Raw genomic sequence first — 12,517 nt, forward strand, 5'->3', positions numbered from 1 at the left:
GAGGGAGAGGGAGAGGTAAAATGAGCTTATACTAAGGGACCAAGTAGAAAGCAAATGCTTTGAGAATGACGAGGGCAGCATATGCACAAATGTACCTGACACAATGGATGGATGGATGGATTGTGATAAGAGCCCCAAATAAAAGTATTTAATCATAAAAAGAAAGAAAATTGTCTTTGAAAAGAAATGAATACCATTTAATATAGCATAAAATTATGAAATACAGCTGGTAAATCTGAGAAATGCTTTGGAATATCTATATAATTATGAAGGAAAATAAAATTTTCTGAAAAGTGGCAAAACATACCAAGTCATGGTTATAAAGACTCAGTATTGTTGAAATGTTAATTTTCCTCAAATTCATCTATAGATTTAATGGCATTTTAATTAAAATCCTATCTTACTGTTGGAAAAACTAGAAAACTGGTTGCAGAATTTATCTTGAAATTCAAAACTCCTAGAATCAAATTATATATATATTCCTAATAAAAGGAACAAAGTTTGGGAACAAACACTATCTGATTTCAAAATTGTTTCCATTGATTAGACAGCCTGGATATGACAGCAAGATGCATAAATTAAATAATTATAATTTACCTTCTTCAAAATTAGGAACTTTGGGTCTTCAGAAGACACTGCTAAGAGAACGGAAACAGAAGCTACAGATTGGGGGGGAATTTCAAATCAGAAAGCTAATAAAAAACTTGTATTAAAATATATGAGCAACTCTCAAAACTCACCAATTAAAAACAAAAACAACACAATCAAAAATGGAGAAATTATTTGTACAGAAATTTCTATAATTTTACCAAATTAGCAAATCAAACAATGGTCTCCAGGAAACAGTAAACCAAACTCACTGGCATTGAGTCGATGCCTCTTACCCCGTAGAGCAGTGGTTCTCACCTTCCTAACGCTGTGACCCTTTCACAGAGTTCCTCGTGTTGTGGTGACCCCCAACCATAACATTATTTTCGTTGCTACTTCATCACTGTCATTTTGCTACTGTTATGAATCGGGCGACCCCTGTGAAAGAGCCATTCGACCCTCAAAGGGGTTGTGATCCACAGATTGAGAACCGCTACTGTACAACATGGTAGAACTACCAACCTGAGTTTCCATGACAACTGTTTAAGGGCGAAGAGAGCCCTGCATTTCTCCTGAGGTAAGGCTGATGATTTCAAACTGCCGACCTTGTAGATCTCAGCCCAACACAGAGCCCTGTGCCACTTGGGCTCCTAGGGAAATATGAAATAAAGACCACAGTAAGGTATCACCACACAGTTATTTGAATGATTCAAGATGAAATGGCGAATGGTACTGAGTGTTGTCTTGCTGAGTGCACGGAAGAACTGGTATTGGCATGCCAGTCACAGTGCTGCTGCTGGCGGAGGTGCTGGTCATTTGCCATCGGGTCAGTTTGACTCAAGGCCATCCTATGTGCATCATTGGGAAATACGGCCTGCTACTCTGTCATCCTCCCCATTGTACATGTTTGGGCCACTGGGAGAGCCACTTTGTCAATCCAGCTTGTGACGGGTCTTCCTTTTCTGCACTGCCTTTCTTCTTTATCAAACCCGATGGCCTTCTCCAGGGACTAGCCTCTCCTGGAAACAGGCCCAACACAATGCGATGGAGTTCGGCTATCCTCGCCTCTAAGGAGCATTCTCGTTGTACTTCTTCCAAACCATCTTTGTCTGTTCTTTTGGCAGGCCACGGTATTTTCAAGATTCTTCCAAGCACCCAAGTGTTTTCATTCTTCTTTAGCCTTCTTTATCCAATGTTGAACATTCACGTGCATTTGAGGTGACTGAAAATACCGTGGCTTGAGTGAAATGCCCCTTAATCCTCAAAGTAACCTCCTTGATTTTCCACACTTTAAAGAGGTCTTGCACAGCAGATTTACCCAATGCAATGTCTTCTTTGATTGACTGACTGCTGCTCCCATAAGCAATTGGGAATCCAAGACAAAATCTGTGACAGCTTCAATTTTTCTCTTTTTACCATGATGTCACTCAGTGGGCTATTGTGAGGGTTTTTGGTTTCTTTACATTTGAGTTGTAATCCATATTGAAGGTTTCATTCCTGGATCTGCATCAGCAAGTGCTTCAAGTCCTTCCTTTTTGTAAGAAAGATTGTGTCGTCTGCACATCACAGGTTGTTAGTAAGCCTCTCTCCATAGTATTGTCCATTTTAATGATGATTTTGGGAAATAATTGGACCATTCCTTAAAACATTAAATATGCATTTAGATGATAGTACAACTCTACTTCTAGATAGTCCTCCCCACAAATTATCATGCAAGTAATGATTTGAAATAGAATAGAATGGTGTATTTTTACCCAGACATGTATATATGTGTTCACGGTAACCTCCTTTAGTTATATAGTACTGCAAAAACATAACTACCACAGGTAAATGATTTCATAGGATAAAAATGTAATTTTTTCCTCTGTTTAGGATGCTAGATGCCAGAATTGGGGCTGGAGGTGAATTGGGCTACCCTTTAGGAGAATGCTTTCTCTCTCTGTCAGCTTTGCAGGGAAAATGCTTATCCCTTCATATATGATCTGTCTGGGGACTTTGATGATCTTTATGGAGTTTGGCATCTGCCCGACAACCCTCAAGACTTAACGGACTGCCAGTGTCTCACAACTGTCTCACGGGAGTGAGTTGCACTAAGCCATTTGTACTGCCTTATAATTTAATTAACTCTTTATTTATTTTGGTACCTATCTATCTGTACCAATATATATTCATATACACTATATTATATATAATATCATATATATAATTGTTAGCATTCTGGTTTTATTCTCTAGAGAACCCTGTCTAACACAGGTCCATCGACATAGTGGCTTCAACAATGGACTCAGGCTCACAACAGTCGTGAGGATGATGCAAGACTAGATGGTGCTTCGTTCTCTTATACACATGTTTGATAGGAGTTGGTTGCTATGGGTTGGAACTGACAGGAAGGCACCTAAAACCATTAATGTTTGAATTGCTTTACAGAAGACTGTGTATTCTTGTGGAAATTGGTTTGAATTGCTTCACAAAAGATGGTGCATTCCTGTGGAAGTTGAAATGAAAGTGAAGGAAATAATAATGGAATTAAAAAACAAGGGACATCATTGGAAGTAGATGGACAAAGAACACAATTTTTAAAAAAGTATTTCAATTTATACTGCTACGACCAACCTAACAATGAGAAAATTTTAAGGAGTGTGACAGCATTAAGGAGCTATGTCAAGTTTCTATGGCCATATGGTCCATAGTTAAATGTCCAAATTTGTCCTTAAGGTTAAACTTTAAACTGCTTGTCATCGAGTGGCTTTCAATTGACAGTGATACTACAGGAGAGTGGAACTTCCCTGTACTTCTCTGGAATTGCAGCTCTTTATCAGAGTTAAGACGCTCAACTTTGTGCCTTAGAGAGCTGGTAGATCTACAGGTCAGCAGTTCAATGTACAAAAATAGAAATCTGAACAATCTTTTAAAATTGATAGAATTATTTTTCTAGGAAATAGAATTGAGACAGGAAGAAGAAAGTTGCTTGTCAACATTTGATCTTCTTTACTTGTGATTTCTTTATAAATGTACACATTTATTACTTGAATAAAAATAATTATTCTACTTATGATTTAATACGAAATGAGTTGTTCTCAAGAAAATGATACACCAATCCTTTACTATGCAAAGTTATGCCCAAGCCACAATAAAAAGTTACCTTAAAAAAAAAGAAAATTCAGACATACCACCTTTTAAAGTATATGGCAACAATTCTGTATACAAAATACTAAATATCAGCACCCTCAGCAAAAGACTAAAAGTTAAGTCAACTACATTTGAAAAATGTAGATATCTGTTTAAGGAATGGTACTTGACATAAAAATTTAAAAAAACTTTTAAAAACACAATTTGCTTAAATAATGTGCCCAAAACATCTTTGAATGTTTTCCACTCGCACCACCAGGATATGCATCACAGCAGACAATAGCTTTGTTTATATAATGTGTACTCTGGCGAATGTAATCTAACTCTACAGGTGCCCCTGAGAATAATCTATTAACTTTAAAACTACTTAACAGAAATACATTGTAAAAATTTTCAACATAATTTCAGTAAAGAAAAGTAAAATAATACATACAAATTGTCAGGGAGAATACTAGGTGGATTCAGACATACCACTCCATGAATCCTATCTACTTGTTAGATATATACCATACATTTGATATTAGACTCCCTATTAAGTTTTCTGAAGTAGGAAACATGATTAGAAAATAATTCATGACATTCATAAAATTAAATCATGCAAAAATTGCTCAGAAGAAACTTGGTCTTGGTACTGAACAGAGAGAAAAGTCTCCAACCACATGTTCTACAAAATGCTCAGGATGGGATTTATGTCTATCACGAACTGCTTTAACTCTGTTTCATAATAAGAACGACGTCAGGTCCTTCCATCAACAACAGGCAGCACTTTGTGATGGATCGTTACATGCAGAACCCTATGACCCACTACTGCTATTAGAAACATACTCCTCCGTGTAGTATAGAACACTAACTAATGAAGCTTGTCTTTTTACTTATTTCTGTCTTTTATAATCATTTTTTGAGATCAGAAGCATTAATTACAATTGCCAAAAGTAGGTGTTCATTATTTTCCCTGCAAATAAAGGACCCTACCGAAAGCCTAAGTCACAGTAGTAACCCTCACCACAAGTATCAGGAACTACAATTTACAGAGTGTTCACAAGTTTTAGGCTAACCGGAATTCTGTAATAAATTATGAATAAGAAACTACAGGTACTGAAAATTAAGAGAAGTTCATTTGTTGCTAAACTACTTAGTTGAAACTCAAAACTTTACATTTTTATTCCAAAATACTAGCCTCTAAGAAGTATAAGCAACATGTTGTACTTCTCAAATTTTTTTACAAATAAATTATTTTCTTTACAGAGCACTTCGTGAACTACTACGAGTTATATTCTTGAGCTCTTCCACGCTTTCTATCCGTGCACTGTGTACTTGGACTGCTGCCAGCACTGACTCAAAAGCAGTCCTATGTAGAGCGGCTGACATACGTTCGACACTGATGTGTGTGCGGCACTTTAAGGAGCTCTTTGGGCATTGGCTCCTGATAAAAAAACAGTGAGAAGTATTAGCTTGAAGGGCTTTGAAAGAAATAACTTCTGAAATACTGTTTTTTTTTGTTTTGTATGTTAAGAACTGAGTGAACTCCATACTTTTCTTTTTAAGTTTATGTTCTATCTGATCTTTGTCTTCTATGTCATGGAATGGACCTTGGCCAAATGTAATAAAATCTGATCTAAGAAAATAGAGGTTGATTAACGATTACCATGCTGACATTTTCTAACAATAAAAATCACAAGAAATAAAAATCTCTTGGAGACAAGATTAAAATATTTCAATACATCAAATTGATTATCGAAAATGTTGTCCCAAATTGATAAGTCAGGAATAGGAATGCAAATAATTGGCTTTCTGTTATCACAGCCATAGTTGCACAGCTAAGGCCGTCACTTAGATTTGAAACAGGAAAAACTCATCGTGGCTGGCTCAAACGCTGTTAGACGTGCAGAGGAACCAGAACTCTCAAATTCGAATCTTGGTGCTAGACATTCGAAATGGTACAACCACATTGGGAAACTATCCAGCAATTTCTGACTCCCAATAATACATATTAAAATAGGAATGGGCCATTTTAATTCAGTTTGTTGTATAACATTCGCTTATTTATAGTAGCGTGCACATAATACTACTTTATTATTTCTTTATTTGAGGTGCAGACTTTTGTTACAAAAATGCAATAGGTGCAAAAGTCATGGTCTTCCAATGAGAGGTGAGCTTGACATCTGGTATTGCTCTGTGTGCCTAAGAATGTGACTGAGGAGTTTGCGGATGGAAAGTTGCTCTTATGCCTGACAGAGCTATGCTTGTTACGATGGCTTCTGGTTATTCAGACAGGATTCTCCTATTTTGAGATCTCAACTCCAGATTCACTTTTTTATAAAAGCAGATCAGTGATTGCTTTTTAGTGTAAACTGCTCCTTCAAGGTATTTCCCACCGCAATAATTAAAAACGCTATTCTTTCTGCTACACAAAAGACACACAGATTTTTTAAACTATTCACATCTGCTCTCATATGATCTGTGAGAAAAGCTGATCAATTCTACCATTAATATTTATCCAGTTTCTTTCTACTTTTCATTTTTATCCACAACAACCAATTTAGTGAAAGTCATTTTTTGTTCCTTGTTCTTATTGATCTTCTGATTCCAATCTGCTCTTCTTTCAGAGATTCTTTACACGGAAGCCAGACTTATCATTCATTTCGAAACCTAACTCAGGTCATGTAGCTCTTCTGTTCCCAAACCTCATGCCTTTCTGCAACATTGGTCAGGGAATCGTTTGGCACAGAGACCTCAAGCACAGAGACCTAGCACAGAGACCTCAAGCAATAACCACTGAAGCACTAAACACATTTTATACTTGGATTTTGCTCTGACAGTGTCTTAACTGACAGACGGCTGTTTTCCAAGTAGCAAGCCAGTGACCCAGGCCCCTTTGACTTTGGGGTGTTGTCAGTTCATCATGTGGCTCGCAAATGTAATGCTGGATATCAAATTGCACAATGTGAACTCATTTATGTAAAAGCTGTGCATAAAATCTTACAATAAGAGGCACACTGAAATACTTCGCATCCTCTAACCAGATTGATGGGGTTATAGTCACTTAAAGGAGTTTTTTCTTGCATTGTTCTTAAAAATGTTTTAAAGTTTTCTGTGTATCTACATTGTGCCTATATTATTTTAGGGTATTAGAAAAAATAAATTTTTAAGATGGCAATGTAAGAGTACTTGTCCAGTTTAATTCTAATTCTGAGAAAATGGCTGTAAGGACCCAAGATAAGGATTTGTAGGGGGAGGAAAGGATCTCTGTGCTCTCGAGCTACCTGAGGCAAACCAGGTATCTCTCTGGAGAAGTAGGTACCAAGGAGCCAAGGAACAGGAATCTGAGGTCCTTCTTCAGGTTGTGTTCTTATTCCTCAGAAAAAGACACCCCTCAATAAGTCGTTTCTCCAGCATATTTTCTTGAAGCCATTTTTCTATCTGCTGAGAGGGATGAACTCCCTCATGGATGTGTGGGAAAGACTCGCTGTGATGCCTTTAGGGCCCATGACTACAGAGGATGATAGCCTTCCTCACAAAATAGCAAGTCCAAGGCCGAGAAGCTTTCTTTAAACAAATCCTTATGTGTTTCAATTGCCACATTGTCCAAAAGCAAACTACAACTTTTCTGCTTAGTTGATACTCCCTCCCCACCCACTGGGCCATTAGAAGCCATGGACATTCCTTGGCTTCGATAAATAGAAATCACAGGAAGAGGAACCTAAATGGTCTTATTGTACAGGCCGAGGAGAACAAAAGCAAGATAAAGAAGCTGGCTTCTGTCAGAACAGTTTCAACTTAACTAAAAAACCATGCAGACCACTGGGTACCACTCCCAGTCATAGTTCCTGCGCAATCGGGTGCCAGGCTGCACTGATAAATATATCTACATTCCAAAGTGCCACCTATCCTAGATCAAGCCAAGGAATACACATTAACTTCTTTTATTTGCAGGGAGGAGGATCAGATATAAAAAGAATTTTATCTATCAAAAAAAAAAAAAACTGGGAGCAAGGGAAGAGAAAGAGCCAGTAGAAAGTACATCATGGTCATGGTTAATATTATTCCCAGATAATTTCACTGTTTCACATTTCAAAACCTGGATAGATAAATAGAAAATTGAACATAAACTTGAATACAAAATGAGATGAAATAATAAAAAATAGGAACTGAAATAGTTTATTAGAAATGGAATAGGAAATTTACAAAGGAAAACTTGTTAAGTTGAATTTAGGCTCCTAAGGCTAGATGGTAAAAGAAAATAGAGAATTAAAAACAATGTTTACTGGCATTTAATTCCCATAACATACAACTTAATAGTTCAATCATATTAAAGAAAGCTGTGCAACCACCATCACAATAAGTTTCAGAACATTTTCTTTCTTATACCCATGGTTGGCTCCCCATTTCCACCCATCCTCTCCTGTCAGGCCCCCACGTAATTGTGAATTCAGGGACTGTCTCGGTGGATTTGACGACAGTAGAACCCTAGTCCTCGACCAAATCGGTACTTGACGTAATCGAATTTCAACACGAAATGTCGCGAAAATGTCGCATCAGAGCTCAAACAAAACATTGAATCCAACCCGAAGCACGTGATTTGCATAAACAAAAGCCTTTCCTGTTTCGGCCACTTGACATTAGTTGGCGTGGTTAGTGCGAGTTCTTTAAACCTTTTGCAGCTGTGTTCCAAGCCTTTTGCTATAATTTTCTTAGTTTTAAAGACAAATTTCAAGCATGTTCTAGCGTTGCAGTATTTTCTCTACCATCCAATGAGCCATGGCTGAACCCTCTCAAACGATATCTGGGTTCCAACCCTAGGAAGGCGGGGTGCATCTTCCTTGGGAGTACCCTGCTCATCCCTATAATAGGGGTCCCTCCTTATATTTGCTGCTCCTTTACATTTTTACATTCTCTTAATTCTTATTAGCCACTCCCTCAGTACTCCAGCTCCCTGTTACAGCAGTGCTTCATTTTAAACTCTCAGTACTTTCAAATGATTACAGGCTCTCTCTTCTGATGGGACTGTGGTCAATATTTTTTAAAGTGTCTTTTCAATAACAAAAAATTCCTGAAGTCATTTTGCGACGTTGAGAGTAGACTAAAAGTAAACAGTCTTCATGTCTTGCCTTCTCAGGTGATACGTGTCACTCACGTGTGGGTCTAACAGTTTTTTCATTCTTAATTATATCAAAGACGGGCGGCCCCAGCAGCGCCTCATTGATGAAGAGGCACATGCGGATCCAGGTGGGCTTCCTTCTTCTGATTCATGTGTACGCTCAGAGCTCTTAGCTTCTCCTGTTGGCCTGCAGAGTGCTTTCCAGCCAAATGCTTTGTCTCTGTTGATTTTGAGGGGATACATTTTTCAACCAAACTTATGTTTAGCCAAGTCGTCCTTTACACGTGTAGGCAAAAAGAAGCTTGCGATAAGATATGCAATTGTGCACGTAGCATTGTGGCGGAGGGGGTGGGGACAGAGAGAAAACAATGTCAAACCCACTCAAGCTTTAAGGTGGGGAAAAGAGCAAAAACTTTTGAGAATGGAGAAGATAAGGATTAGAAAGATTAGCAATAAAGACAGAAAGCACTTAAATATATGTTCAAAATGATTGCAGTGTACTTGTTCATTTGTTCTTCACAGATTTATTTGAGAGGTTACTATGTCAATTCTATCCAAATTAGTCCAGGGTTTCAATGCAGTAGTAGTTAAAACCCCGATAGGATTCTTCTGAATTTAGAGATATATTAGAATAAATGTTCACAATAGGTTAACATTTTTGAAAAATTAACAGATATGAAATTATTCTACAGTGCTCGCTTCGGCAGCACATATACTAACATTGGAAAGATACAGAGAAGATTAGCATGGCCCCTGCGCAAGGATGACACGCAAATTCGTGAAGCGTTCCATATTTTTGAGACACCGGACAGTGTAAGATAAGATATAATAATTATGTATAAACTATTAAGGGACCAGGGGGAAGGGGGGAGTGGGGAGGGAGGGGGAGGGGGAGAGGGAGGGGAAAGAAAAAGGGAAACCGAGCTGATTCCAGGAACCCAAGTGGAAGGTGAATTTTGAGAATGACGAGTGCAACGAATGTATAAGGGTGCTTTGCTCAATTGATGTATGTATGGATTGTGATAAGAGCTTTATGAGCCCTAATAAAAAGATTTATTAATTAAAAAAATAAATTGTTCTACAAATTACCAGAATGCTCTAATGCTATAATATTTAAGACAACATAGTTCTAGCACAGAATTGAATTAACAGGAGCTAATGGAGAAGAATATGTACATATATATATTCACAATATATATATATTCACTAGATATTGTGTGTGTGTATGTGTGTGAAATGTTGATCAGCTAATAGAGTAGGGAGAATTTTGATCTATTTGGGGCCATTGAGTAAGAGTGTATAGCAAAATCATTACTTCAGACTGTAAACAAAGAGAAACCACAACAACAAAACAACTTCCAAATATTCTCAAAGAAAACGTGCATGATCTCTTTAGCATTGTGGGGAGAACCAAAGGCAAAGAGTAATGAAAAATAACAAAGAAAGTTAAAATTGCTGTCTCATTGCCTATTCATAATAAGATTATAATAAAAAGAAATAATTAAATAAAACATTTTCCCACATGTATGAGAAAATATATATCTGAAATAGAAATAATCTATGAACCAATATAGAAAAGACAATAAAATGGAATTTTATATAATAAATATTAAAATATACATCAGAGATGGAGAAATAAAAATGGCTAGTAAATGGATTAGAAAGATGGTTAAAGTCAGTCTAACTCCAAAAACAAAAATCTCACAGCCATCAAGTCCATTCTGATTCAGAGTGACCCTATTCGACAGCATGGAACTGCCCTGGTAGGTTTCTGAGACTAACTCTTGATGGGAGTAGGCAGTCTCACCTTTCCCTCTCGGAGTGGCATGTAGATTCAAATCGCAGACCTTGTGATTAGCAGCCCGGTGTGTAACCACTCTACTGCCAGGGCTCCATCTCAAAGTCTTTAGGGAGGTGGACATTGAAATTAGATGCCATGTTCATCAATTATATGGCTCAAAATGATAAAAAGTTGACAGTAACCATTGTTACTAAGATTGTGAGGGTGGACAATTTTGGAGGTATAATCTGAGAGTAACTATCAAAATACAAATTTCACAGTTCTCAGACTCTGTATAATACAAAAATTTGCATAAAAGCAAAATTCCACTTCTAGGAATCTATGTAGAAAAACGGGCACAAATGGACAGTAGTGTAGCATGATTTTCATTGCCAGATTAATTTTTTAACAGAAAATTGAAAGCTTTTTAACTGTCCAATAACCAAGCAATAGTTAGAATACAATGATGTGCTAGTTACTGGCTCGAATCTGCTCAGATTCCTTTCACTGATTGTCTGGCTCTGCTCTGTGCTTCTCCCCAGGCCTGGTTCTACAGGCTCTTTGGAAAAGGCTTCTTTCTTAACAGACTTTGTGCTCACACAAGCCAATGATGAAATGCACAGGAAAAAGGGCACGCCTAGAGTAGCTTTCTCTCTCTTCCTTTTTAATCTTTCTTCTTGGTCTTGGGTAATTTTTCTAAACTAGACTCTCTCAATCTTTAATTGGATCCCTGGGTGGTGCAAACAGTTACTGAGGTTGACAGCTGACTGAAAGTTTGGCAGTTCAAGTCCATCCAAGCAGGAGCTCATGATCAACTTCTGAAAAATCGGCAGCTGAAAACTACTGGGCACACTGTTCATACTACTCTGGCATGCCCGGCCATCCATGCATTGAAATCCAATAGATATGCGTGTGTGTGCATCAGAATAACACTAACAACTGGCTTCTGAAGGTTCTATAGGTTATTTGTGATGAAAACTAACTGAAAGTACAATAAATAATGCTATAACATTTGATTTAAAATGCATATTGTTCCAAACAATTAGCATATTAGGGATATATATATATCTTTTACCCTCTGGTTCTGTGTCTGTGTGTACATACATACAATGGAGCATCAAAAAGTTCAATGAAAAATTCCATTCCATTTTAATTTTCCATAAACTTTTTGAAACCCTCTTGTGTATATGTATATTTAACTGTATATCTATCTTTCTATTTATCTCTCTCTCTCTGTCTATCATCTATCTATCTATCCCTGGTGGCATTGCAGGTTGCACGTTGGTCTATTAACTATAAGGATAAACTCATCAGCCATCCTGCAGAGGAAGATGAGGCCATCTGCTCTCATAAACATTTACATCTTCTGAAACATAATGAGGCATTTCTACTCTGTTCTATAGCGCTGATGTGTTGCAGAATCCATTCAATAGCAGTGGGTTTTAGAGGCTATATAAATAAGGCACACACACATATATATATTATACACACACATACATTGTTAAGTATTCCAAGAAAGAAAAAAAGAGGGAGCGGGGTTGGTATCAAGGAGCTGGCAATGACATTGGCTTACTCGGTCACAGAGCCTGGATGGTGTTAAATTAGGATAGACCAGCAGCCTTGACATTGTCGTTTAGGAGCTGATGCTACAGTATTTTTTTTTAATTAGGGAAGACTTCCTTGTTGCTTTTAAAGTCTTTCAACTGATTGTATCAGTACTATTCACATTTTCAAAAGTAATCCTATTTCTTTAAAGCAAACTTACATAGATCAATCCACCAAACTCACTGCCAATGGATAGATTCGGACTCATATCAAGTTTTTAAGACAGAGTAGAACAGCTCTGTTGGTTTTCTGAGAATCTAGATCTTTCTGGGGACAGACTGCCTCATCTTTCTCCCTTAGAGATGCTGGTGGGTTTG

General features: G+C 37.4%; 1 non-coding gene across 1 annotated transcript; it reads left to right on the forward strand.

Annotated features, from left to right (window-relative positions):
- Positions 1 to 9,506: 9,506 nt before the first annotated feature.
- LOC142457470 (U6 spliceosomal RNA) lies at positions 9,507 to 9,613 on the forward strand. The gene has a single exon (XR_012786199.1). It is a non-coding gene; the product is annotated as a U6 spliceosomal RNA (small nuclear RNA).
- The last annotated feature ends 2,904 nt before the right edge of the window (positions 9,614 to 12,517 follow it).

The sequence above is a fragment of the Tenrec ecaudatus genome, chromosome 9 (assembly GCF_050624435.1).
Source record: "Tenrec ecaudatus isolate mTenEca1 chromosome 9, mTenEca1.hap1, whole genome shotgun sequence".
NCBI classification, from domain to species: Eukaryota; Metazoa; Chordata; class Mammalia; order Afrosoricida; family Tenrecidae; genus Tenrec; species Tenrec ecaudatus.